The 27771-nt window shown below is 36.4% G+C and overlaps 1 long non-coding RNA gene across 2 annotated transcripts; it reads left to right on the top strand.

Annotated features, from left to right (window-relative positions):
* Positions 1–14886: 14886 nt before the first annotated feature.
* LOC145129225 (uncharacterized) lies at positions 14887–18279 on the top strand. 2 transcript variants are annotated; one of them, XR_013717389.1, is made up of 4 exons: positions 14887–15497; positions 15572–15622; positions 15838–15998; positions 16653–18279. It is a non-coding gene; the product is annotated as an uncharacterized LOC145129225 (long non-coding RNA). The 2 variants fall into 2 exon arrangements; XR_013717388.1 differs by lacking the exon at positions 16653–18279 and having other exon boundaries at positions 15838–16131.
* Positions 18280–27771: the final 9492 nt, after the last annotated feature.

The following is a 27771-nucleotide window of genomic DNA, read 5'->3' as shown; positions in this document are numbered from 1 at the left end:
TAAAGAACTTCATCGAAGACCTTGGAATTGTACCAGCTATAAAGGAGCCAATGGAGATTTTCTGTGACAGCAATAGTGCGGTTGCCTTAGCCAAGGAACCAAGAGATCATGGGAGATCCAGACACATTGACAGAAAATATCACTTCATCAGACATCGAATAGAAGAAGGAATCCTCGTGGCAAAGAGGGTATCATCGGATGAGAACCCAGCAGATCCCCTCACGAAGGGACTGACTCGGGCTAAGCATCTCCAGCATGCTCGGAGCATAGGGCTGAAGGATGATATTAGTTTTAGTAGTTAGATAATCTTGAAATTTGTAAAATGTAATTGACATTTGATGATAAATAAAAGCTGTTATTTATGAGTAAAGTGTTGCTATCTCTTGTCAATCGTTTACTATTATTTCTTTTTGCATGTTTTGACTTCCAGAATAATTATGTTATGGTTTATATCATATTATTCAAACTCTCCACAGTCGGTCATATGTTGGAAGTAAATATAAATCAAGACTGTCATGGGTTGGCTTGTAGAGGTCTAAGATGTTAGACAAAGCGGGGCTACAGCACTCATGAGTGCTCATAAGTTCTGAGTATTGGATTCAACCCGCGCTCACTTGTATCACTTCATGGAATTTATCTCGAGTGATCGTGAGACGGTAATATCATATAAGTCTTCAAACCTAGAGATATGATTTGTTGCCTATGAGTTGGTTATGCATTGATTACATGAAAACGCATTGGTAACTCGATGTTATAAACCGTGCCTTTGTGTGTAGTTCAACAAGTAGTAGAGCAAACATATGAGTCGAAGTTTATCTGTTCCTTCTAGGATTAGAAGCGATATCTGGGCCCCTCGATGATTTTGTTTTGACCTATGTACCGGGCCCGGTCAGAACTAAATTGATGTGTTCAGTTAAGTTCTATGTCAAACAAATCGGAAATCGGGAAACAAATGTTGGACAATAAGCAAGACCATGTTCCATGTATTTGTCCGGTTGATATCTAGAACAGAGGATTATATGATCACTTATCTAAAATGGCGCTTCATAGTTCAACAGAGTTTAAAGAGCTACGATTGCTGATCGGTTCCTGAAGTCATACTTGCCACTATAGTTATTAGACTTATCCAAGTGGGAGACTGTTGGATATAGTGTCTAAGTCCATAACTATATTTGGTATGTACTTGACCCGACCCGGCATGGTCCATTTGGGTTGCACTTCACCCGAACACTTTATGGATAATCGTTTGAGAATAGTATAAGTTATGATTTATTAATATATTAGTCCTAATATATTAATATAAAATCATATTATTTAATTAATATTGATCTATAATTAGTTTAGAGATAAAAAATATGACTAATTAAATATGGGCTCTTGTATTTATATAGTGTGGGCTAATGCTTATTTGGAATGGGCTAGGCTTGCATGGAAAGTCCATGGATACTCCATGGAGCTTTAACCCATGGATCTCATGGAAATGAAAAGACATGGGTATTAGGGTTTACATGGATGTAACCCTAATCCACCACACTATATAAAGGAGGCTTTGGTTCTTGAAATTGCACTAGTTGATGTGTGTAAACCAAGAGGGCCGATTTCAAGAAGTTTGTGACTATTCTCTCAAGTTTCCAAGTTTGTGGTGATTTGTGACTTCCATTTGAGGCATCCACATTATTGGTGCTAGGCTCTCAAACTCCAAGCAATCAACTACTACTACAAGGTAAGTAATTCTACTAGTTTTATTTGATTCAAGTATCCCATGCCATGCTAGTTAGGATAAGAACCTTGGAAAAATAATTATTTGCATGTATCTTAGTCAAACATAGATCCAAGGTTTCTAGGGTTGCATATACACCATAGGAGTGTTAGAATGCTCAAAACCCATCAGAGTACAAGTCATAGCATACATGATTGAGCCAACTGCGGAAGCGTAAGGTACTCGGCTTATCTCTGCTATCTCGACTTTAGTACTCGGACTTTGAGTCTTACTCAACTTGGCATTACTTTGGATTGGTAACTCCCCTTTCTTTGAATTCTCCATACTAAAACGTTTTAGTACCTTGTCCAAGTAAGTATTCTGACTAAGTCCTATTAGTCTCTTACTTCTGTTTCTCACTATCCTTATTCCTAAAATATGGGAAGCCTCTCCGAGGTCCTTCATAGCGAAGCACTTCCCGAGCCAGGACTTAACCTCCTGTAGTGTCGGGATGTCGTTTCCTATGAGTAGTATGTCGTCGACATACAATAAGAGAAAGCTCACTACACTCCCACTGGCCTTGACATATACACATGATTCATCTTCGCTTCGTAGAAAACCAAACTCTTTGACCTTCTCATCAAAACAAAGATTCCATCTACGAGACGCCTGCTTAAGTCCATAAATAGACTTCTCAAGCTTACACACTATATTGGGGTGCTTCGCATTGACAAAACCCTCTGGCTGAGCCATGTAAACATCCTCAGCCAACTTCCCATTAAGCAAAGCGGTTTTGACATCCATCTGCCATATTTCATAGTCATGAAATGCAGCAATGGCCAGCATCACCCTGATAGACTTTATCTTCGCAACTGGTGAGAAGGTTTCGTCGTAGTCAACTCCAGGAGTTTGAGTGAAACCCTTCGCAACCAATCGCGCCTTGTAAGTGTGCACATTTCCATCCACGTCAGTCTTCTTCTTGAAGATCCACTTGCACCCGACCGTCTTACGACCTGGTACATTGTCAACCAAATTCCAAACTTGGTTGTCATACATGGACTGAATCTCGCTGTCCATAGCCTCTTTCCATTTCGCAGACTCCGGGCCTGCCATGGCTTCCTTATAGCTGTTAGGTTCGTCCAGATTCACTAGTGTACTATCACTAATGAATGTATCCCCTTCCATAGTAATATGAAAACCATAAAACTGGGGTGGAACACTAACCCTTTCGGAACGTCTAAGAGGTAAGGACTCGTCAATCGGTTCAACCGGAGTTTCCTCCTCGGGTTGAGCGCCAGTATTAGAGGTTCCTTCATCGCTCGACTCTTGAAGCTCTTCAAGATCGATTTGCCTCCCACTGTCTCCTTGGCTTATGAGTTCTCGCTCTTGGAAAACCCCTCTCCTCGCAATGAAGACAATATTGTCACTCGGTCTGTAGAAGAGATATCCAAAGGATCTCTGTGGGTAGCCGATGAAAATACATCGCTCACTACGAGGTTCGAGCTTGTCGTGAGTCTCTCGTCTTACGAAAGCCTCGCAACCCCAAACCTTGATATGTGCCAACGAGGGAGCCTTCCCTGTCCACATCTCGTGAGGTGTTTTGGCAACCTTCTTTGTAGGTACTAAGCTAAGGATATGGGCGGCAGTCTCTAAGGCATACCCCCAGAATGAGATAGGTAGTGAAGCACGACTCATCATGGAACGAACCATGTCTAGCAAGGTTCGATTACGCCTCTTAGCCACACCATTTAATTGTGGTGTCCTAGGTGGCATCAATTGCGAAACTATTCCGCATTCCTTGAGGTAGTCGTGGAATTCAAGACTTAGGTACTCTCCACCTCGATCAGATCGAAGCATCTTGATTTTCCTGCCCAACTGATTCTCCACTTCTTGTTTAAACTCTTTGAACTTTTCAAAGGTTTCTGACTTGTGCTTGATTAAGTAGATATACCCATATCTGCTATAATCGTCTGTGAAAGTCACATAGAAGCGATTCGCATCCCTTGTGGTGGATCTAAAGGGTCCATACATATCTGTATGTATGAGATCCAATAAACCCTCACCCCTCGCACAAGTGCCAGTGAAGGGTGACTTGGTTATCTTTCCAAGTAAACAAGACTCGCATACGTCATCGTCCCTAAGGTCGAATGACTCCAACACTCCATCCTTTTGGAGTTGGGCTATGCGTTTCTTGTTGACATGTCCAAGACGACAATGCCACAAGCATGCTTTATCCATACTATTGGAAGAATCCACACACAACACATCATTTCCTAAGTTATCTACAACCATCACAGTTTCATATATTCCATTACAAGGCAATGCTTCAAAATATAAAACATTATTAAAATAAGCATAAATAGAACCCTTTTCATTATCAAATGAATATCTAAAACCTTGTCTATATAAACCATGAAATGAAATGATGTTTCTAGCCATATCTGGCGAATAGCAACAATTATTCAAATTTAAATCTAAACCATTACTAAGCACTAAGGAATAAACTCCAATCTTGGTCACAGGCGATGAACTTCTGTTTCCCATGATCAGATTCATCCTTCCACGCTCCACATCCCTATTTCTTTTTAGTCCCTGCAAATCAGAACATATGTGAAAACCACATCCTGTATCAAGAACCCAAGAAGTAGCATGTGATAAATCATTAGATTTAATTGTGTAAATACCTGCGAAAGATGGCTTGATCTTTCCATCCTTGATGGCCTGCAAATATTCTGGGCAGCTTCTCTTCCAATGCCCTATCTTGTGGCAGTAGTGGCACTCTGCCTCTTTAGGGTTTGAGTTGGGCTTAGCAGAACCAACTTTGGTTCCATTAGAAGAGGTGCCATCATGGGACTTTCCCTTGTGGTGGCCCTTTGAGGGAGCCTTCCTCTTCTTACCCTTCCCTTGCCCTATTGCCAAGACAGGGGCAACAGCTGGAGTTGGAGGTGATGCAACAGATTTATCCTCGAGGTTGCTCTCAGCAGTCCTTAACAAGCCCTGAAGCTTGCTCAAGGAGACCTCTTCCTTATTCATGTGGTAGGTCATGCGGAACTGGCTATAGCAGGAAGGCAATGAGTGAAGGATGATGTCAATTGCCAGCTCTTCATCGAAGTTCACATTCAACTTCAACAGGCGATCGACATATCTCTGCATCTTTTGCAGATGAGCGGTAAGGGACTCTCCATTACCCATTTTGGTAGTGATCATCGAAGTGATGATCTCGTACCTCTCTTGCCTAGCGCTCTGGTGGTAGTGTTCCAGCAGATCCTGATGCATCTCATAGGGGTACTTGTGCTCATAGGACTTCTGGAGTTCAGCAGTCATAGTCGCTAGCATGATGCAATGGACTTTCGTGGCATCACGCTCGTGGGCCTCATAGGCCACGATCTCTTCGGCGGTAGCAGTGTCGATGTCAATCTCCTTTAGCTTCTCATCGAGGACATATTCTTTGTCCTCGTAGCGAGTGACCATGCGAATGTTGCGGATCCAATTACTGAAATTGGTCCCATCAAAGATCACTTTCCCACACAAGTTCATGAGTGAGAATGAACTAGAGGAGTTTGACCCAGAAGCGTTGTTGTTTGTGTTCGACATCTGAAAAGGAAAAAGAACAAAGTTGATTAGAAATGAATTTCCCCAATTAATCACTCAAATGAGAAATTAGGGCTAGGAACCAACAACATTATTCACAAATTAGAAAAGGGATGCCGTAATCTAACAAGTAAATAATTTGAAGGCAAGTGAATGTCGATTCACTAATTCTCCACCATGAAAAACGAAAAGGAAATTAGGTTTTAAATGTATTGAAAACTCCTAGATACTTTGAGATTCATTGAACTTTTCAATGGAATGTTTAAATCTCGATATGCCCCTCTAGTTTGTGACTGGGACGCCGAGGATCACAAAGTGGGTGTGAATAACCATGCAAATGTACATGGTGCCCTTATTGTTACAGTCACCTATTCGATGTGTCGGTTAACCACACACGCTCCATCGAACTATGACAAACAATGAGTCACCCTTTGCCACCTATGCTTAGAACCCAATTATTGTGCCGGTTAACCACACACGCTCCATTAACGTCTTAGCAAGGGTACGAAGTGTAATTTCATGGAATTGCATCAAATTCACTTTTGCCTAAAGTAACTAAGATTGAGAATTTTGTAAAAACATTTAGTAACTTTATATAGATTCATTATACCTTTAATGAGGAAAGGTTTGCCCTATCCTACCCGTTCGGCTAACGACCCTCCACCAACAAAGGAAGCGGTGGGTGAGAATGGACACCCATTAAACAGTCATTTTATAGGCCATAACCTTATACCCCCCTTATAGACCGGCTTCGTGAATGAGGCATACTAACGGTAAGACTAGCATTTAAGTTATACACACACACACACACACATATATATATATATATATTAATCTTATAATATTATAAGTATAAGGTTGAATTTTAAAACTTGTAAAATTCTAAGGTTTGAAATTTAAATGGTTTAAATTAAAACTTTTAATCACAAAACCTAAATTTCAAAACTTGAGGACAAGTTTTGAACTTTTCAAAGCATGAAGGATCAAATAGCAAATACTATAAATTAAACAATTAATTTAATGATTATCTAAATTTGACCTAGTCAATATTACTTGCAAGACAATTCAACAATTAATTCAAATAATCAACTATTATCAAATAAGGAAATTATTATTTAAACAATTGGTAATTATCTTTTGTTTTGATGAGGATATTGACAAAAGGATGATAAAATTCGGATTTTAATGAACCAAAACGATTTAGGTAAGTATCCTCAAGCAAAACAGCAAGAAATCCCGAAAATCACTCTGACAGACGCTCCGACTCGCCTAGTCCCCATATGGACTCGTCGAGTTCATCCTACTCGTCGAGTCCACAATGGGACTCGCCGAGTCTGTCAGTCAGAAGGCAGAAAAATGATTTTTTTCAAAGCTAGAACAATCAAACAATGCATCAATTCAATAGAAATCAATCAAAGCTCTGATACCACTGATGGGTTTGAGCCATAAGAATTTTCCTATGTGCACATGCAAACCCTAATGCTTGGATCTAGGTTTCTCTAATTGAACATGCAATGTATCCAAGACTTGCAAACCTTAGATCTAGTGTAAACAATTCAAATTGATACAATAATTCAGATCTAGATGATTACCTTTAGTTGCTTGCTTGAATCTTTTTGTTCTTGGAGCTTAGAGTCACAATTGTCACTCCTCTAGTGGCTTACAAACACCAACTAGCAAGAGGATGATTTGGAGAGAGGAGAGAGAAGTAGAAATCGGCTCTAGGGTTCCTAAGGAAGCAAGGTGGTCGATTTCTCCAACCCATAGGGTTTATTTATACTGTGAGCTTCTAGGGTTACATCCTTAACCCTAATTGAATAACTTAATCCCTAAGCAATCCAAGGATCCTTCTAGAGTAAGGCTTGGACGAATTCAAGGAGCCCATACTCCTTAATTTCAGCCACCCTACAACTCATAAGGATCCATAACCCAAAAACCAACTATCACACAATTGACAGTTACAGTCCCCTTCATTTAATTAACCTCTTTTAGTCACCAAATTAATTCCTAATTAATCTATGACTAATATTAATTAAATAATATTATTATTCTTTTAATATATTATTCTCATAATATATTAATACAATAATATCTCTTCTCTCTTCATAAATCACCCTGTCAAGTTACTATGGTGAAGGCAACCCAAAAGGACCATGCATAACCGGGTCAAGTACTTACCAAATATAGTTACGGGCTTAGACACTAATCCAACAGACTTGACTAACGGTCCCACTGTAGTTCCCTCCTTCTGACTGCCCATCATTCAGCTCGGAGTGTTTAATCGGCACCGTAAGTTCATCTTGATTGCGTTGAAGTAAACGCCTTGTTTCCTCCATTTGACGATCCAACATCATCTGGATCATCGCTTGCACTTCGGCCATCGTGATTGGCTCAGTAGCGGATACCACGACAGGTATTTGCTCAATTACTGGTGGTTGAGGCGGTTGATTCCTGTTTCCATTTGCGTTCCCGACTCCACTTCGGGTTCTTGCCATTTTGATCTATACACCGAATAAGGTGAATTTAGATCTTTATTTAGGATAGACGTTTAAATTGTCCTTATCACTCCAAAATGTTTACATGTTAGTTCTAATATCGTAGTCGTACGTTTAGAATCCTAAACACATAAGGTTTCCATATCCGGTCGGCAACATACCATAGATCAGAACAAATAACAGCATATCAGGCATAAAACATTTAGCACATAGAAGCATTGTAGGCATAATTTCTAAAATAAACTAGTGCTTGTGTCTAAAATATAGTAGACACTCACCTCACAATCATCGCTTAGCATTCTAAGTTTAAGTCTATAAATCCTACAAATTCCTAGTTTGCTTAAACTAATGCTTTGATACCAATTGTGACATCCCCATTTTCATGGCCAGAAAATACCGATTTTGTTTATGCTTTGTTTGAAAATCAGAGTAACATTTTAAAAAGAAGTGTTGCAGAATTTGTTCCCAAAATAAAATATGATAGAGATTTATCAAAGCATTTCCGAAGAAATGTATTTCATTAAAAACCTCGGGATGTCATGTTCGATATAGATCAAATGCATAAACAGTACAATATAAGCCTTACAACATTTATTCATATTTACAGGCCTATAATTCCTTATCTCTCATCCAAACATCATCTACTAGGATCATGCGCCACTACCTGTAATACAAGAAACTAAGTGGGTCAGACTTGGGAGCCTGGTGAGCACATAGGGTTTTCAACCCACAATAAATAAGTTTATCATTTTCATCAAACCCAACAAACCCAATTACCCGTTCCCGTTATCCTCACTCTGTACTAGGACAACACTTCGTTAACTTAAAACAATTTCCTTGGACAAAACCTAGTATCATTACCACTAGAGTTTAGTCTAATATTCATCGAGACTAATTAATAGTCTAGCTATTATTACTATTATATAAGTGTTAAACAATACTCTTCACATACTATGTAGAGACAAGGGCCAAACATGAAACACTGGAGGGTAGGACCATTTTGGCATATTGCACTTCTGAAATCCAACAACCCAAGCGGCCCTTCAAACCGGATTCCCCGTACCACGAGTGATTAAAAATAATATTATAACGACACTTATATAACCCATAATAAAAGCTCAAATAATTATTATATGGTCCTAATAACATTACTATAATTAAATAAAAGCTATATTTAAAATGGTGTAGGCGTAGCTCATTTACAACGGTTTTTTATTAAAAACCGGGTTTCGCTGGAGCAACGTTTCCGAGCCAAAAAGCTAATTTCTTGGAGCCTTCAGGAGCTCCAGGGCTTCCTTCGGGTGCTAGGGGGTTTTCCTAGGCTTTAGGGGGGGGGGTTAGGGGTTAGAGAGAGAAAGAGTATGTGAATTGGTGAAGAAATATGTCAGCCCTCAGCCTTCTTTTATAGGACGAGACCTCAGATTACACTGGGCGTAATTCGGAAGTACACTCGGCTTAGTCAGGTGCTCAAGGCGGTCTTCGGATTACGCTGCACTTTCGTACGAAGACACACGTCGGAGCTTCGGTGGGGCGTTGTGGGCGATTTCGGACCGCGTAAGGGAGACCGCTGGGCGTACGAGCTTCGGACGCGGGGCGTACTCGGATGCAAGGCAGTCTTTGGATTACGCTGGGCGTATAAGACTCGTATGCTGGGCGTAGCCTCGCACCCAGCATCGTGATTTTCCTTTCAGACTTAAAAAATTCATAACTTTTACATACGAGCTCTGTTTTCGACGTTCTTTATATCCACGCGTAGGCGGGACCATATTCTACAACTTTCGTTTAGACTATCGGATAATTTTGACTTTATTTTTAAAGTTATATTTTTAACAGGCCGGGACAGGAATAGTTCGTTAAAAATTCATAACTTCTCCATTTGACGTCCGTTTTCGTCTGTCTTTTTACCGTTACGCTACCATTAACGAGATATTCGATTATCGTTTAGGTTGTCGGCTAAAAATCACTCGATCTAATATTCGAACTCCGGGCTGCATACCGCTAAGCCGAAACTTTGAAAAATCATAACTTCCTCATACGAAGTCAGATTTGGGCGTTCCTTTTATGTACGTTCTCGGTTTAACGAACACTACGAATTTTGTTTAAATCACTAAGGCTAAAAATCGCTCTATCGTAAATTCACTATTTACGTCGCGCAATGTCGTGCCGTTTCTGTCGCGAAACTTCGACAGACCATAACTTCTTTGTTATAACTCGGATTTCGGCGTTCTTTATATGTCCGGAATCCTTGTCACGACCACTACCACTTTATGTATAGATATTGGGTTTATCTAACACTTTAATTTTGACGCTTATTTTTATTCTTTATTTATTACACCTTTATAAATAAGTATAAAACACATAAATTCACATAATTCACATAATACTCAAATAATTGATCTTTATTACTTCAAAATAGGTTACAACGGTTTTCGGTCTAGGCATGACCAAGATCCCTTGGTACATATTCCTTTATGATAATTTCGGTCCTATAATGTTATAAGCAAGTGATTTCGGTCCTATATTGAGGGGTTTTCGGCCTTAATGGGCCATAGCTAGAGATTTCGGTCTTGTAGTGTGCGCATGGATGTGTTTTCGGTTTTTGTATCATTCACTAAGGGTGTTTTCGGTCTAGGCTTTACTCATTAAAGGGGGATTTCGGCCCTAGGGTGTTCTAGTTTGAGATGTCGGCCTTAGTGGGATTCTAGGCCAAAAATTATAAAGCAATATGTGGCCTATGATTTGTTTCCATCTATTTTGGCTTGTTATAACTTGTCATGTGTTAATTTCGTACATGGTTTGCAATACATATATGTATATACTTATACAGATAATGCCCCCTTTTAGCTTTCAAGAGTTTATTGCAACAAGGTTAAAATATGAATTCATTTGCATATGGTTACAGTTTAGACCTTGCTTAATCCAAATCTTTCGGGTTGTCACAGTGGTGGTGACGGATTTCCTTAATTATTTTGGCCAAATTACAATTATACACACAATATCCCAAAATAAACACACACATAATAAGATATACACACACAGCCACCCTTGTGATGGCCAACGGTGGTTGGAGGTGGTGGCCACGACCTCATGGTGGTGGTGGTGGCTTTTCCGTGAATTCCGGCCAAACAAAGCACACACACGCTTCCTATTCACAACATGAATCCAGCAACCCACCTGGTGGCGTACGACGATGGCACGAGATGGAGGGCAGCAACGGCGGTTTGCGATGACAGCCACCACCTCTCGGTGGTGGCGGTGGTTTCTCTTGATTCCCAACCGAGCCAACTCATGCACACACTCATAAACACGAGCTGAACACATACACGACTCAGCTTCCTTGCAGCAGAAGGCGGTGATGGGTGATGACCGAAGCAACAGAAAGGTTGCTTGCTGGCGACAGCGACCACTAGCTGCGACCTGAATGGAAACGGTGAAGGGAGAACGTTGTTGGTGGCAAAGAGGTGGTCGTATCCGTCACAACAGCGACCACGACGCCCGTCGTCGGTCCACGTCCTCAACAACATTGGAGCAACAATGACGGTCTCCAACTTGGTGTCTCCCGGCTTCGTCGTCGACTGAAATGGCAGTTGATGGTGGCGATAGAGCGGTGGCGGAGGAAGGATGGGGGTATAAAGTGGCGGCGCCGGAGGTGAAGGGAGACATAAGGTTGGCGGCTGCATCTTCTAGGGTTAGGGTTACCGGGGTGATGGGTTATATACCCCGAGCCCCATAGAACTTCCTTCCATAATGACAAGATCAGTCCTTCCTTTCTCTTTTTCTTTCAAACTAAGTCCATAATTTACCCTTTCTACCCTGACTTCGGAAATGCCTTTCAAATCCAATCCGTAATTTACTCAACAACCCTCAGTTCTCAAAATATTTTCATAATAAGTCCAATACTTACCAAACACCCCCTGTCTTCTAAAAATCTTTACAAAATAAATCCCGAAATTACACTTTAGCCCCCGAATAATCCAAATTATAACATTTGGCTCTCCAAAACCAACACCTTGCTAAATTATTCCGCATTTAGGGGTACTATTCATATTAATGTTATCTATTTATTTATTTAATAAACGGGGTGTTACTGTATAACTAGAGAAAAACTTAGATCCAAAGCGATTAGGGTTGCATAATCACATAGGAATGTAGATATGCTTAAAACCCATCACTACTGTCTTCTTTAAATTTTGTAGGATAGGTCGATTGATTTTGTTCCGATGCGAGTTGATTTTACACCGATACACAGAGTGTCAAAGAAGCATTTGAAGGTGTAGAAAGAAGCAACAACACAATTGAGGTCCTTTTTATCAACATCCCATGCCTAGCCCTAAAACGCATTCAGTTTTTATCTTTCAAGCATCGATCTATCATGCTCTCCATCTTCACTAGGTACAGCCGGAGAACAGTTGACACTCCACCATATCGCCATCTCCGGCCATCGCTACTGTCCCCATCTCCATCTTCGATCGTCTACACTACATATATATGTTTTTTTTCCCTTTTTTTGCTAATATCTTGCTTTTTGCTAATTTTGTTGATACATTGAATGCAATAAATTGCCATTTCGCTGATATATTGAACACAAGAATCATACTAAGTTTATATGGGAAGCCATTCATCTTCAATTTCGCATTCTTTTTTCAATTTAATAAAGGTTTTGTTTTAGTTTCACAGGTTGAATTGCGTTTGGGTGTTTAAAATTTTAGACGTTTGCTTCCAACTAAGATGTGATGATTGGCTAATCGCCTTCATATAGATGACCTTCTAGGGAGAAATTTTCATTAAGAAGGACATATGATAGAGATAAAGGGAAAAGGAGGCGAACATCTGACCCACAAAAAGTAAGCAAGAGGTGGTGATAAGGTGGATTTGTAATCGGTACGACTCTATCAATCCATAGTGTCCTAAAGTTCCCATCTTCCGATCTTGACTCCGTGAAGAGCACCAAAGGTGGATTTGAACTTAGAATCAATTTCCTTTTTATGATTATTTTAATTGAATGAATTATAAAACACTTGGAAATGTAGGTAAAATCTCAAACTTTTCTTCTGTTTTTCCTATGGGTTTTATCATTGATATAAGTCGCATAATTTTCATGTATATATTAAATCACTTGGTCGATTTGAATGCCTCTTATTTGTATGCAAATGTAGAAAATAATGGAAAGGGACATCGTAACTTTTTATGTCCCCTAACATTAATATACCTCTACCAATATATCTTTATATGTGTGGAGAAGACTGTCTCTTGAAAGGTAGATGTCACTCTTATGTATTTTAATTCATGTTTTGATTTTATGCAATCATTAAGAGATATTTAATATGTTTCTTTTCATTAGATGTGCTATTCTACTTCAAAGATTTCTCACAAAGGAAGTTTGTCGTGCTGTAGGATGACCACTAAGGTAAATGTATATCCCAAAACCTTTTTCTCATAACATATACATACAAGCACCCAAACCAACTGTCACGAGTTTATTTCTAGTATGTTTTCACTTTTCGCATAAATAAATAAATATATTTCCAACTGGCCAAACTGACGGTCATCTCCATCTCCTTCCCTTATATCTATTGTTGGTTGGAAATGAAATGAAAAGGAGCTACAAGCAAAACAACAACAATACATATTGGAGCAATGGTTGCCTACTCATTTGTCTTTCACTACTCATAGAAAATCGATGGAATTATTACACTTAACATGGCATTTATGTCTCCACCTGACTTCAAGAATCATCCACTCCTAGAGGGCTTCTTTGTTACAAGATGGTGGGTGAATACCATTTCCGCTCTAAGAATGCTTGAACTCTTTATATATATATATATATATATATATATATATATATATATATATATATATATATATATATATATATATATATATATATAAATTGTTAAATGTCATTTCTGAAGGTTACTCATTTTTAAGATCGTTTTTAGAATATCTAAATGTTTGAAATAGCAACGTACTATCCTACTTTCATTTTCATCTATTACGAGAGTATACTTCTAATTTTATTTCTCATTAAGACGTACTTCGAAAAATCTCTCTAATTATGGAATCTTACTTTTGTTTTTTTTATTAGCATATTATATTTTGAAAAAACTTAGTTATAACATTAATAATTATTTGGATGACATTGGTGTAATAAGGTAGATTTTAAAGTAAATTGTTGTAATAGGGAGAAACGAAAGTACAACGTTGTAATAAACATATTAATGAAGTTACAAGTTATATTAAACGAAACAGTTAAATGCAATAAATAGCACAAAATTCTATTTATTTGTTTATTATAGCCTTTGGTGTCAAGTTCCTTCCTTATGTACACTTACAATGATCTTTATGGACTAGGTTCACATAAAACAAAGAGAAATGAAAGCAAATTCCTAGTATTAACTTTGCTTAGAAGAATGAATTATTTCGTTTAATCGTATATTTCTCAAGAATGATTCATAGTTTTTACTTGTTTCAGGGCTTAATAGAAAAAAAATGACCATGATGCTATTGCCATCGATTTATTTACCACTTTGAGTGCTGATATTTATTGTTGTGGCTATGTAATCCACCGGCTATTTTAGTTTCACATCATGTAAATATGATTTTTCTTAGAACACAAATATATAGAAGTACACTGATTTATACATAATTTTTTACATTTACTCAATAACCATTAAATTAGTTCCACATCATAAACTATCAGATGCCATCAATATCATTGAAATAAGTACCTGATTGGCATTAGGCCATGACAACATGCAAAGATTTTATTGGTGAAAAAAAAGAGTTGGATACACCTTTGCTACCTTTTTCCGTTCTTTATTGTAAATCATAACACAAACTTAAAATTGAAGCATTCTTTTCTAGCTAGCTCTAGACTGTTACCAATGATAACCTTTCTTTGTCTTTATGAAGATTACTTTATAAAGGTTTATTGATAAAATTAATTAAAAAGTTGATTTTTTAAAAAGATAAACGAAATGCTTTAATTTTGAATATAAATGTCGAGGGTCTAATTTGCTTTTTTCGGAAATAATAATTGCAAAGAGGAATTTATATGACGTTAGCTTGCCAAACTTTAGGACCAGTTCCAGTTTCGTCATTTTCATAAATCATAAAACAACTTTTCTTCTTCCTTAGCAGCTACAGCCTACAGGCGGGCGCAAGCTGTTTCTTCCCTCATTTGGACCAACAGCATTAACCACAGTCGAAAGTAGAACTTTTCCACTCATATTTAAACGCATGTTTGATTAGGGTTTAATAAGGGGGTGCGCCGCATGGAAAGAGATGAGTGAAAGTTTCGGGAGGTTGATACCACCGGTCATCTTCTCCGGTGGCATCACCGGCGAGTGTGTTCTCTTTTGTTTTCCGGCAGTAATTAAGGCAGATTTGTACCCTTCTTTTCCTATGAAACATCCAGCGAGAGAGAGTGTATTTGTGTGTGTATGTGTATAAAAACCTAAGCGGGAGAGATTCGGAAAGAAAATGAGAGACGAGTCTTGATCTAGAGAGATCAGATCGGAGGTTGTATGCGCAATCTTATCAGCGCACTATCAGGGCGGTGGTTCAAAGTACCGATGATTCCGACCAAGACATTGTTTTCGCGTCCAATGAGTTTCCAGGGACCATCATCACCCCGATGGGTTTTAGCAAGGGGGCAGATCAACTTCTGTTCTACACTACACCCATTCTAGTTGAAATGACTTCCTCAAATGGTACACTTTTTTTATGATAGACATAATTTCGTTAGTTCAATATATTTAAGGGAATATTTAATGGTTTTTTCCAGCTCAATTTTGGAATCAGACTACAAAACTGAATTTTGAGGGCTTAACTTTTGGTGAGTGTTTGGTTATCCCTGTCTATTGCAGTTTAGTGTTAGTGAAGTTTGAGTTGTGATCCATATCATATACTTTAAGCTAAAAAAGTTAGAATTTTATCATATAATCTTTGATTTACGATTGTTTGTACTTTTGATTATTAATTTGCTTTAATCCATTTTCAAAGATCAGAATTATAATTATAATTTTTTTTTAATTTTAATTTTTATGACAGAAATTATGTCCTTGCATATATCGGCAACAATAACAACATTCCAAGTTATCTTTCTCTCAAGAACATGATTCATTGATTTGACACTCTCAAACCCCAAACCAATCATCGATTTTGATTTTTGGCTTTACTTTATTTGTTGGTTTTCAACAGACCTTGGTCAGGTAACCACTCGATTTATGTTGGTGATTTGTTTCACTTATTGTATTTAAGTGTAATGGGTCGACTTGTTGAACAAAAATCAATTTTGATAAATATTAATCAAGTAAGGAAGATGCGGAGTGCACACTTGTTTAAGTTTATTCAAAATTAAAAATAAACTGTCATTTAGGGGCGAAGCCCTTGAACGAACGGGGTCCGGGGGCAACGCTCCTGCGAGTGGGGTCCAAGGGGTGGCAGCCCCTGGCGGGGTCCAAGTTTTGAATATTTGGGTTGTATTGCTGTATTAAAAATGCATCAGAAAATCGAAATTTTGAATATTTGACCCGTTTTTGACTTTGCATTAATTCTTATAGAAAACCCGGATTTATGACCGTTTTGACTGTTGAGAAAACTGTTTTATGACAGTTTTGACAGTTTTCAGACAAAGAAGGTTTTTAACCAATTTTTTGGTCAGTTTTCTGGTACTCACGAATTTCACACATTTTCATTCTCTGTTCTTTTCTTTTCTGAGTCTTATCCAATCAAAGATTAGGGGTACCACCCAAATTATTTGACTTGAAAGTGGAATCACAATTCTCAGAATATTCAAGTGTCTTTATTACCCTGAATTTCTAACAATTTATAAATTTCCCTTTATGTTTGTATTGATTTTGTAGTTTCTAAGTCGATCTGTTAACTAGGGTTTTCACTTCATGAAATCCTTTTGGGGATCAGAAATGGAGGGGGTTGTTGAATTTCACATTAGATTGTGTATGTGTGAGGTAAGTCGATTCCTGCATTAAATATGATATCTTCTTTCAGCGTGTGAGAATTTTTTTGCAGCGTATGGGAAATTTTTTTTTGTGCTTAATTCGGATTTTAAAATTGCTAGGACCAAAAGGTCCGATAAGTAAAATAAACCCTAAACCAACAATACCAACTAATTTAAGGTTAACAAAATAAATCGTAAAAACAAATATAAAAAAGGGTCCATCCTATAGGAGTGTCGTCAGACGTCAGACGTCAGACGTCCCTCTATCTATGGCTCTTTCTTTGTTTCTTCACACTCGCTGAAGTTGCTTCACCAAAACCTCTCTTCGGAGTCCACCAAAACTCTCGCCCCTCTACCGCCCACCACACACCCCACTCTATCTGGGACCTTTGCCCTCCTCCTACTACAATCTTCGATCTGAATCCAGCGTCTCGTCGGGAAACTACTGATTTTTTGAAATCCTCTAGCCTCTTTTTTCTCTCTCCCTACCGGAATCCGGTTGCAGTCTCCTTCTCCAATCACCCGGTAAATCCCATTTTCTCTTTCTGGTTCGGTAACCATATGAATTTTTATTTTCTGGAGTCGATGATACACATGAATTTGTTATTTGGTTTTCAAATCTAGAGCTCAATTCCTGTATGATTTCTAGTTTGGTTTTTAATACCAATTTCTTAGTTCGGGAATCGGTGCACCTCCTGATCGATTAGCAAATTTTTTTTTTTTGGAAACGACGATACACATTAAATTAACTGTGGTCTCGGTGATGAGGTGATGGCGGAGGGGGTGGCTGATGGTGGTGCCCGCGACACATGATAGTGGTAGCTTTTAGGGTTTTTACCATTTCCACCTTTGTTTTCTTAAGGTCATATCTCCTTCCATATTCTTTTCAGATCTCTTTATCTATCCCTGCTTTCTTTATATTTCTCTGTTGGGTTTTGATTTGATTTGACAATTATGCACTTCTCAAATTAAGTCTATTAGATTTGATTTTTGGTTTGTTTTCAGAGGTCTTTGCAATTAGTTTCTTTTTTCAGATTTGCTAAAAATATACTAAGGAAATGCAAGAAAAATTAATGACATCATTTTTAACAAAGCTGATTTCTTCATGGAACTTATATCAAATTGGTATTAGATCCCACGTCCGTGAGTTAAAAGTTTTTTTAAATAGTTTTTCAACGTTTTTGGTAGAACTTTATGTGAGGCATGTTCTTTGTTAGAATTCTAAGGTATTGTTGTTCTCTATAATATAGTATATATGAATCTAAGTTTGTAGGATGTTTCCATTAGATCTAAGTTTGGATTCTTTTTAAAAAAAAAAAAAATCAACATAGCAATTTTTTGTTTTTTCTTGGTTATTCATGTAATTATTTTAGATCATTTTTTTGGTCTAAAGCTCGAATTCAAATAATTCTCACTAGAAAACTCCACACGAATCATCAATATAAGTTTCGGTGAGGTAGCTAAATGGGTTAATTAAAGTAAAAAACATATGGTCAAAAGTAAAAGCATATTTTCACAATTTTTATTAATAGTAGACATATAGCATATAAGAATTTTTTATATTTGTTATTATAAAGTTGATATTATATCAAATTTTTTTGGGTACTTTCCTGATGTTTTTTGATATTAAACTTTTAATAAATTAACTTATTTGTATTAATTCATCGTTAGTTTAATATAGTAATTTAAGAGAAGCTAACTTAAGGTGTTTTATTAGAATTGAGGATATTGGAAAACGTTCTATTAATTTTAAATTTTCACTTGTAACCAGAAAATATTCATAGTTTTGTTATTAAAAATACGTTATTAAACAATTCTGAAATTTCTGCTAATCAAATGTCTGAAAATTTTCTGCTAAAATCCGGACCATAAAACCAAAAGATTTAGACCAACTGACCAAGGGCCCTTTATTTCAATCTTTAATGAATACTTTTGAACGTTGTTATAGTTGTACATCCTCAATTGAAACTTGTACATAGTATTGGAATTTTGTAAATCGCAGGTTTTGGTTCCAATACTATTTATAGCAACAAAAAAATTTGGGATAACCAATGGGCCAATTACCAAGCAAGTTCTCTCTCTCCCTCTCTCTCAGACACAAACTTATTTGGTTCGTAGATTTCAAAGAAATTTGGATGAAATTTGAATATGAAATCCACTAAAAATTATGTTTGGTTGACAAAGAAAATAGAATTCTTTAAATACCATTAAATTTCGTGGTCAAATGAATTTGTCATTCTTTGCTAAGAGAAAAAAGTTTAGATTCATTTCTTATGTTTATTAAAAAAAACAAAAATATCATTCACCTTCTCTTTATTTTAAACATGATTCATCAAAACAAAACAAATTATTATCATCTCTCATTAACAACCACCAACTCATCCAATCTAGAGCAGTATAACCTCCTACTTCATTATATATTCTCACCATTTACTTAACCATATTAAATACTGATAACGAAAACCTTCTATACATGGTAATTTTGTTAATTACTAAACCCCATGTAAACATCATAATCCCTTGTATACCTCCTTAACTTGGTACCCACTTAAACATATTAAATGTTGATGATAAAAACTGTTTCCAACGTACTCCTTATATCTTCTGTCAAACCCTATTTACCAAAATAAAGGGAAAACTACTAAGGAACGATAAAAGATAACTATTAATTTAAATAAACACGACCCTTAATAAAAGAGCTAAAGATAGATACTAATTAGCCGATAAACTTGATCAAATCGGCGAATCATATCATTACTCTCCTCCCAAACAAGCACACTTTTTGTTTGCCATGACGAGGAAAGTAGTTCGAGAAACATGGAAAATGTCCAAGGATTAAATGAATCAAATTAGTTATTCATAATCATAAAAACAATCCCACGATCCTACTTATAATGTTTTGTCATACCCTACTTACCATAAACAAAAACATAACAAAATAAAGGGATAATTACTAAGGAAATACTAATCTTAATTAACGATAAAAAATAACTACTAATTTATGAAATAGGAGTATGAACCTAAATAAACAATAAAAAGATAATTACTAACTAGGCGATCGATAAACTTGATCAAACCGGCTAGTCTTATCATCACATTGTTTTCCAAATTCTAGGTTTAAAGTATAAAGTATAGAGAAGACAAGATACTTCACTTTTTTTTTTTTTTTTTTTTTTTTTTTTTTTTTTTTAACTTTTGTCACATCTCTCATGGTGCATGGTCATTACATGGTCTTTTTTAAAGTGATTTTTATTTGGATCTCCATGTCTCACTTTCTAGTCAAATTTTGATTTCTTTTAGATCCTACTTTCTTTCAAGAGTCGAAAGAAAATAATATGAAATACTCAAATCATTATATAGGAACATTTACATAAACTTGAATCATAATTTTATATTGAGCAATAATAGTGATGAACCCGATAAAAATAGCAAAACTAACTGCATAAAGGATGCCATCCTTGTACGAGATCCTTGACAACATGTCTTCATAGAGTAGAAAGATGGTAGAATAAAAGATAATACCATGAACATCACAAAGTGCTTGAAATGGCTTAGCTAATTAACAGGATCTTGTAGTGTAATAAGGGGTGGTAACCATGTTCTACATAGTCATAGCCAATTGCATAATAAGCAAGATCTATCGATAAGAAAGCCATTAGCAAAGGTATGGCCTTCGATAAGATAAACTCGATGAACGCATATCTAAAGAACATATGCTTGCCCCTGTTGCTTTTATCAACCTATAAATGTGATAATATATGTTAAGGATAAGGAAGCTATAAATGAAGCTATATAGAAGTTGAAGTTATGTATGGCTTCAACTTGGCCTTCCAGGTTCTTTACTTATAGAGAAGGCGCATACCAGATAGAGATGGGGAGTTACATAGTTCTATATTGGATGGCAACACTTCGGTTGAGCAGCCTCCAAGTAGGAGACTATTAAGTGGTGGAGACCGATTCACCTAGTCGTAATCCTTTCGACACTAATTAATACAATCTATCTCTCGTGTTCGCTCGTGGATATAGCCCGATAATTTTGAAATCGTTTGTTGAAATCTTGAAACCCTGACAAAATTAACCCACAAAAGTCATGGGAAGACAGAGACAAAATGAAATAACATGAAATCACTCGACTCATATTATAGGAACATTCACATAAACTCAAATCACTGAATTTTATTATATATCCCTCAAACGGGACCTTATGGTTGAAGTTGACACTGATAAATGGTACTTACGAACACAATATAAAATAGGAAAATGAGCCCATACAAGACACCATCATAAGATATGGGATGTTTGATGCGTGATCTCGTAAATTAGAAAGAGGGAACTATGGTTAGAGCTACTCAGATAAGAAGCAAGACCTATTCAAAAGTAAGACAATACAAAAGACATGATTTTCAATACCATGAACCCATTGGGCAATGCGTATGTAGGGAACATATGCTTGGTTTGCTTGTATCCTAATGATAGAGAGGCTACAAGTCCTACAACCATCACCAAATCACTATATTGTTTTTAATACGGTGAGCACCTTTTATAGTTAACTCCTTATGGTTCAACTTGAATATCTCTTTTGGCTCTAGGCCATCCATATTCTTCTTATCTTCGAGTAACAGAGGAAGTGTCTCCTCAAGTATTTGGGAACACATCATTATAACAGTCACAAAAAAACATGTGTTTTAACAATCACATGCAAAAATGTTTCATACTTACATAAAGAAGAAGATGTACATGGAACTAATACTGTTCCTCCCGCATCTCTAGCTATGGTCGTTGAATAATATTTTCCTTATAATGATCATCGATCGATGTCTTCCTCGGGACATCGGCTAGATGCCACATGTTGTTCCAATCTAAGTCTTGAAGATTATTAACACACCGTAGATTTTGTGACTATGGAGTAGTCAAGAAACATGGAAAACAATTTGCTTTAGGTCATCTAGCTCAAGTAAAAGTGTCGACATTTGTTAAATAAGCTCAACCACAAAGGAAATGTTGCCCATTCTTGTTGCCACAGCTATGACCCTTGACGAATGTTTTCCATACATGTTTGTAGGCCCTCTTAGTATGTAAGCAAGTCTAGAATTAGGCAATTATACAATTATTTCCCAGGACTTTCTAAGCAATTCCATGACTTGATTTCCTAGTTTTTTGATGATATGATTTAGATAACACAAGAAAAAGGACAATCTCTAAAGCTAACATACTAACGATCTGTTACCAATTAAATTTATTGAGTGTGAAAATACGGTAAGAAAGAATCGAGATATTACTGGTATGAAACACTTCTTTCCTAAATGCACGATGATTCCCGGCTAACATTCCAAGTATACGGTCTTCCATCCGAGAAAGTTGTAGACATTTAATTATTTTTACCACAACATCTACAAAGTATTTGGAACTTGGATAGTAAATTGGAACTGTATGACAAAAGAAAAAGAAAAAAACACAAGATGAAAGGAATATAACAGATTATGGTATAGAAATACTTTTACCAAATACTTCTTACTTGATAGTTAATACATTCGAAGAGAATGCTGGTTCGGGTCTCGTCTGTCTAATGAGGGTCAAACATCTTTTCAGACTTTTCATAGAGATAATCCACCATGTGACGCTTGCGGGATACAATTGTCATGTTGAGCGACATCTTTTGGTGACTGCCTCTCATGTCCAACAAGGCGTTGTGCCTTGTAAGGAGAGTCTTCGCCATGCTAACATGTCCGGAAACGAATCCTAAACACAGAGAAGTATTGGAATTGTTATTTCGAAGCTCCACATCCTCGGTTTCCATCAGTTTTAGCAGATTCTTCACAACCAGTGTTGAAATTCTTCCATACACTACAACGTGTAGTGATGTTTCATTGTTCTCGTTTATGTTGCAACTTACTAGTTCACTGTCCTGATCTAAACATGTTTTTGCGACTTTTGAGTTGACATTTGTTGTTGCTATTTTGAGGAGAAGGCATTTTCGCAGATAATCATCTTTTCTTTTTACTGTTTAAATGGGAAAAATAAAATTTGAAAGTCGACAAATTTGAAGATAGCAACAATAAATGGAGATTGGGAAGCGACAAAAGACATTTTAGATCGAGACAAAGAACTAGTAAGATTCAAGACAAAACAAGAACAATGAAACACCACTTGAAACACCACTACACATTGTAGTGTATGGAGAAACGTCAACAATGTTTGAGGATAATCTTCTATAACTAATGAAAAACGAGCACATGAAGCTTCATAACAACTAATCTAACACTTATCTTTGTCTAGTAGTCGTTGCAGAACATGTTATCATGGATAAGACTCTCCTTACAAAGTACATTGCGTTGCTGGACACAAGAGACAGTCACTAAAAGACGTTTCTCTAAATGGCAGATGTATCCCGCAAGCGTCACATGGTAGATTATCGCTTTGAAAATTCTAAAAAGATGTCTGACCCTCTTTGGATAAACAAGACCCGAACTAGCGTTCTATTCGAATACATCAACTATAAAGGTTGAGCTATTTATGTAAGAGTATTTCTCTCTTATATCAAAATCTACTAGATTCCTTGCATCTTTTGCGTTTTTCTTTGCATTTGCCTCATCGTTCCAATTTGGTAACCAAGTTCAAAATATTTTGTAGATGTTGCGTTATAAGTACTTAATGAATATCCAAAACTTACTCGGATGGAAGAGCGTATGCTTTCAGTTTTTGCTGGGAAACCTTGTGCATTTCAGCAACAAAGGTTTCATAGAAGTTGAATCTTGAGTTATATCTTACCACTTTTCCATACTCAATAAATTTAATTGGAAACAGATTGTTAATTGGTCTGTTTGTTTTATAGCTTGTCCTTTTTCTTGTTGTATTTTCTAAATCATTTCATGAAAAATGTAGATAATCAAGCCATGAAGTTTCTTAGAAAGATCTGGAAAATAATTGTAGAATTGCCCAAGGCTAGACTTGCTTGCAAACTAAGAGCGCATATTGATATGAATGGAAAAACACCCTTCAAAGGTCCTGTTTATGGAATCAATAATGGGAAACACTACCTTTGTGGTTAAGCTTAATGAATGACCGTTGATACTAGTACTTGAGCTGAGATGACATAAAAAAAAAACGTTTTTTCACAATTTGATCACACCGTAATAACAAACTCTACAATATTTTGAACAAAAACGATTTAATACATCATCGTCAAGACTTAGATAGAAACAATTTTTGCATCTAGCCGTTATCCAACTACTAGTTCTATAGATACGAGCTGAAAAATGTTTATTCCAAGTATGTCTTCTTCTTTATTTCTTTTTATACCTTTCTGCATGTGATTGTTAATACACATGTTACATGTTATTTTTCTTTTGTTGTAGCTGATATAATAATGTGTTCACACGTACTTGATGAGACACACCCTCTTTCACTCGGAGATGAGATGAATGGGGACAACCTGACACCAAAAGAGATATTTAACTTGAACCATACATAGTTAACTACCGATGTTGCTTAATGGATTAAAAACACATGTAGTGAAATTGTGGTGGTTGTAGTTCTTATAGCCTCCTTATCTTTAGGATACGAGCAAATCAAGCCTATGTTTTCTGCATATGTCTTGTCCAATGGGTTTATGGTATCGAAAAGCATATCTTTTGTGATAGCTTTCTTTTGAATTGGTCTTGCTTCTTATATCAATAACTCTAACCATCGTTCCCTTTTCTACTCTACGAGGCAACGCCGTTAAATATCCAATATCTTATGATGGCATCCTCTACACATGTCATTTTCCTATTTTATATTAGGTTCATAATTACCATTTCCATTTCCTTGTGTCTACTCCAACCACAAAGTCCAGTTTGAGGGATATATAATAAAATTTATTGATTTAAGTTTATGTGGTGAATGTTTGTATAATATAAGTCGAGTAATTTCCTGTAATTTCATTTTTTTTTTTGTCTTCCCATGACTTTATTGTGCATTAATTTTGTTAGGGTTTAAGCACTTCAACAATGTTTTCACAGAGAGTAATATATATATATATATATATATATATATATATATATATATATATATATATATATATATATATATATATATATATATATATATAGGAGTAGGATCAAATGAGAACACCAAAAAGGTTGAGAACGCGAGAACAAAGTATATTCATTTGCGATTCCATTTATTCATTTGTGGAGAAATGATAAATTTTTACGCCTTTAATTTCAATTGAAGAGAAAAGGCATATTCATGTTGATAGTGCGTAAAAATTTATCATTTCTCCACAAATGAATACATGGAATCACAAATGAATATACTTGTTCTCGCAGGATCAAATGAGAACACCAAAAAGGTTGAGAACGCGAGAACAAAGTATATTCATTTGCGATTCCATTTATTCATTTGTGGAGAAATGATAAATTTTTACGCCTTTAATTTCAATTGAAGAGAAAAGGCATATTCATGTTGATTGTGCGTAAAAATTTATCATTTCTCCATAAATGAATACATGGAATCACAAATGAATATACTTGTTCTCGCGTTCTCAACCTTTTAGGTGTTCTCATTTGATCATTTCCCTATATATATATATATATATATATATATATATATATATATATATATATATATATATATATATATATATATATATATATATATATATATATATATATATATATATATATATATATAGAGAGAGAGAGAGAGAGAGAGATTTTATTGATTACTGATGAATAGCTTACTACATTAAGGTCATAAGGAGAATCAAAATCCACAACTTAAAAGTCTCTCACTTGGAGGCTAATCAACTAAACTTTTTGTATCCAATCTAGAACTTTGTAACTCCCCATCTATCTCTCTATTTTTGTATCTTCTCTTCAAGTACGTGGAAGGCCAATTGAAGCCGTACACACCTTCAAATCATATGTAGTCGCCACCTTAGTAAACATATTTGTTGGATTTTTTGTGATGGGTTTTAGAGGTTATAAAACTATGCATGAGGCGGAAAATTACTTAACTCTTAAGTTCACATGCAACCTATTTGGATCTATGTTTTCTTTATTGATAGCAATAACCTATGAATATCAAGAACCCTAAAGGAACTCTATAATAATCGAAATAAACATAGAGTTAGGGTTTACATACCTTTTGATTAATATAGTAAATAACAAAACAAAATTCCTTCTTGAAAACTTTGGAAAGCAATCACCAAAAGTTTAGGTTGCGTTTAGTTACAGAAAAACAATTTTCATTTTTCGTTTTTCGTTTTCCCTTTTCAGTTTTCGTTTTTCGTTTTCAGTTTTCATTGGAAAATTTAGAAAACGCGTTTAGTTAAAACTTATTCATTTTTCGTTTTCAGTTTTAGAAAATTAGAAAACGCGTTTAGATGCGTATATTTCTATCGGTTTTCATTTTTAGAAAACGGTAAAGTGGTAGGCTGGGGTGGGGGCAGTGGTGGTGTCAATGATGGCGACGTTGGTTGTGGTGGTGGCGGCGGCGGTGGAAGCGACGGAAATTGTGGCGGAGGTGGTGATGCTGGTGATGGGGTAGTGGTGGTGGTGATGGTGATGGTAGGTCGGTGATTGTGGTAGTGGTGTTGGGTGGGTAGGTGTGTATGTGTGTGTTTGTAGGGGTGGGTGTGGGGGTGAGTGTGGATGTGTGTGGGGGTGTGGGTAGGGGTTGGTGTGGGTGTCTGTTTATGGGTGTGTGTGTGTGTAGGGGGTGGGTTGGGTGTGGGTGTATGTTTGTGGTTGTGTGTGTATGGGTGGGTGTGTGAGTGGGGGTGGGGGTGGGGCGGTGGTGGGGGTAGGTGTATGTTTGTGGGGGTGGGTGGGTGTGTGTGTTTTTGTGGGGGTGGGCTTGGGAGTGGGTGGGTGTGGGTAGGTAGGGCTGTGGTGGGTCGGGGGTGTTAAGGTGGGGTTTGGTAGAGGTGGGAGTGAGTGTGGTTATATTTTAGAAAAATTTTGGAATTAGAAAAATGTGGAAAACAATGATTATTGGTTTTCCCAAAATTTCCAACTTCTTTGTAATTTTAGAAATCAGAAAATTTTCATTTTCGGTGAAAAATTTAGAAAAATAGACGAACTAAACACATTTTCAAAATTCTCATTTTTCTTGGAAAAAATTTCCGGAAAACGGCACATTTTTCCGCAACTAAACACACCCTTAGTATCTCTAATGGTTTGTACCCAAAACCATAGAAACCCTAGAATGATGAGGAGAGGGAGGGAGGAGAAGAAAATTCCGTTCCTAAGACTTATGATAAAGGTATGAACGAAATTTGTTGGTCTTATAGTTTAGGTAACTTGCAGGCAAAGCAAGATTTGAATTGATTAAATAATATATTTAGTCCCATTTCAAATTCTTTCCTTATCTGCATGCATCCAGGAGGCTTCTAGAAATCCTTGAAGAGCCTCCAAAACCGTCTACCCTTGGATGGTTCTAGAATTGTCTTCTTTTGTTCAACTATTGAACAATTACAATTCACCTCTTCCACCTTTAATTAATTCCAATTAATCCCAAATTAAATTCTGATTAATTCTAATTAATAATTAGTTAATTCTAATTGTTTTCTTATTAATTTATTAACCATATAAATTAACAAATCATTTTTTTAACATTGATCTCATGTTAATTTATTAATCACATAACAAATTAACAAATCAATTATCTATTTCTAATTAATATATTAATTACATAATATATTAACAAATCATTTCTCTCTCTCTCTCTCTCTCTCTCTCTCCCTCTCTCTCTCTCTCAACATCATTTCTAGCTATTTCTGGTTATGAGGGCAACCAAAAAAGGACTTTGCTTCTATTCTCAAGTTTATACCGATTTAGTTATGAGCTTAGACACCTAATCCAACAGTCACCGACTTGGATAAGTCTATAACTACAATTGAAATTATAACCAAAAGCAAAGAGTGCTTTCCAAAGCCACTGTCAAACTCTTATTTAATCAGAAATTGACCCTAAGATAAATGATCAAATATTCATTTTTTCTACATGATATCGTGTTTACATAAGACATGGATCAAAATG

This window comes from Lactuca virosa, chromosome 8, assembly GCF_052849685.1.
Source record: "Lactuca virosa cultivar CGN04683 chromosome 8, Lactuca_virosa_CGN04683_v6, whole genome shotgun sequence".
In the NCBI taxonomy this organism is placed as follows: domain Eukaryota; kingdom Viridiplantae; phylum Streptophyta; class Magnoliopsida; order Asterales; family Asteraceae; genus Lactuca; species Lactuca virosa.
This window is presented reverse-complemented; position numbering and strand designations above follow the sequence as displayed.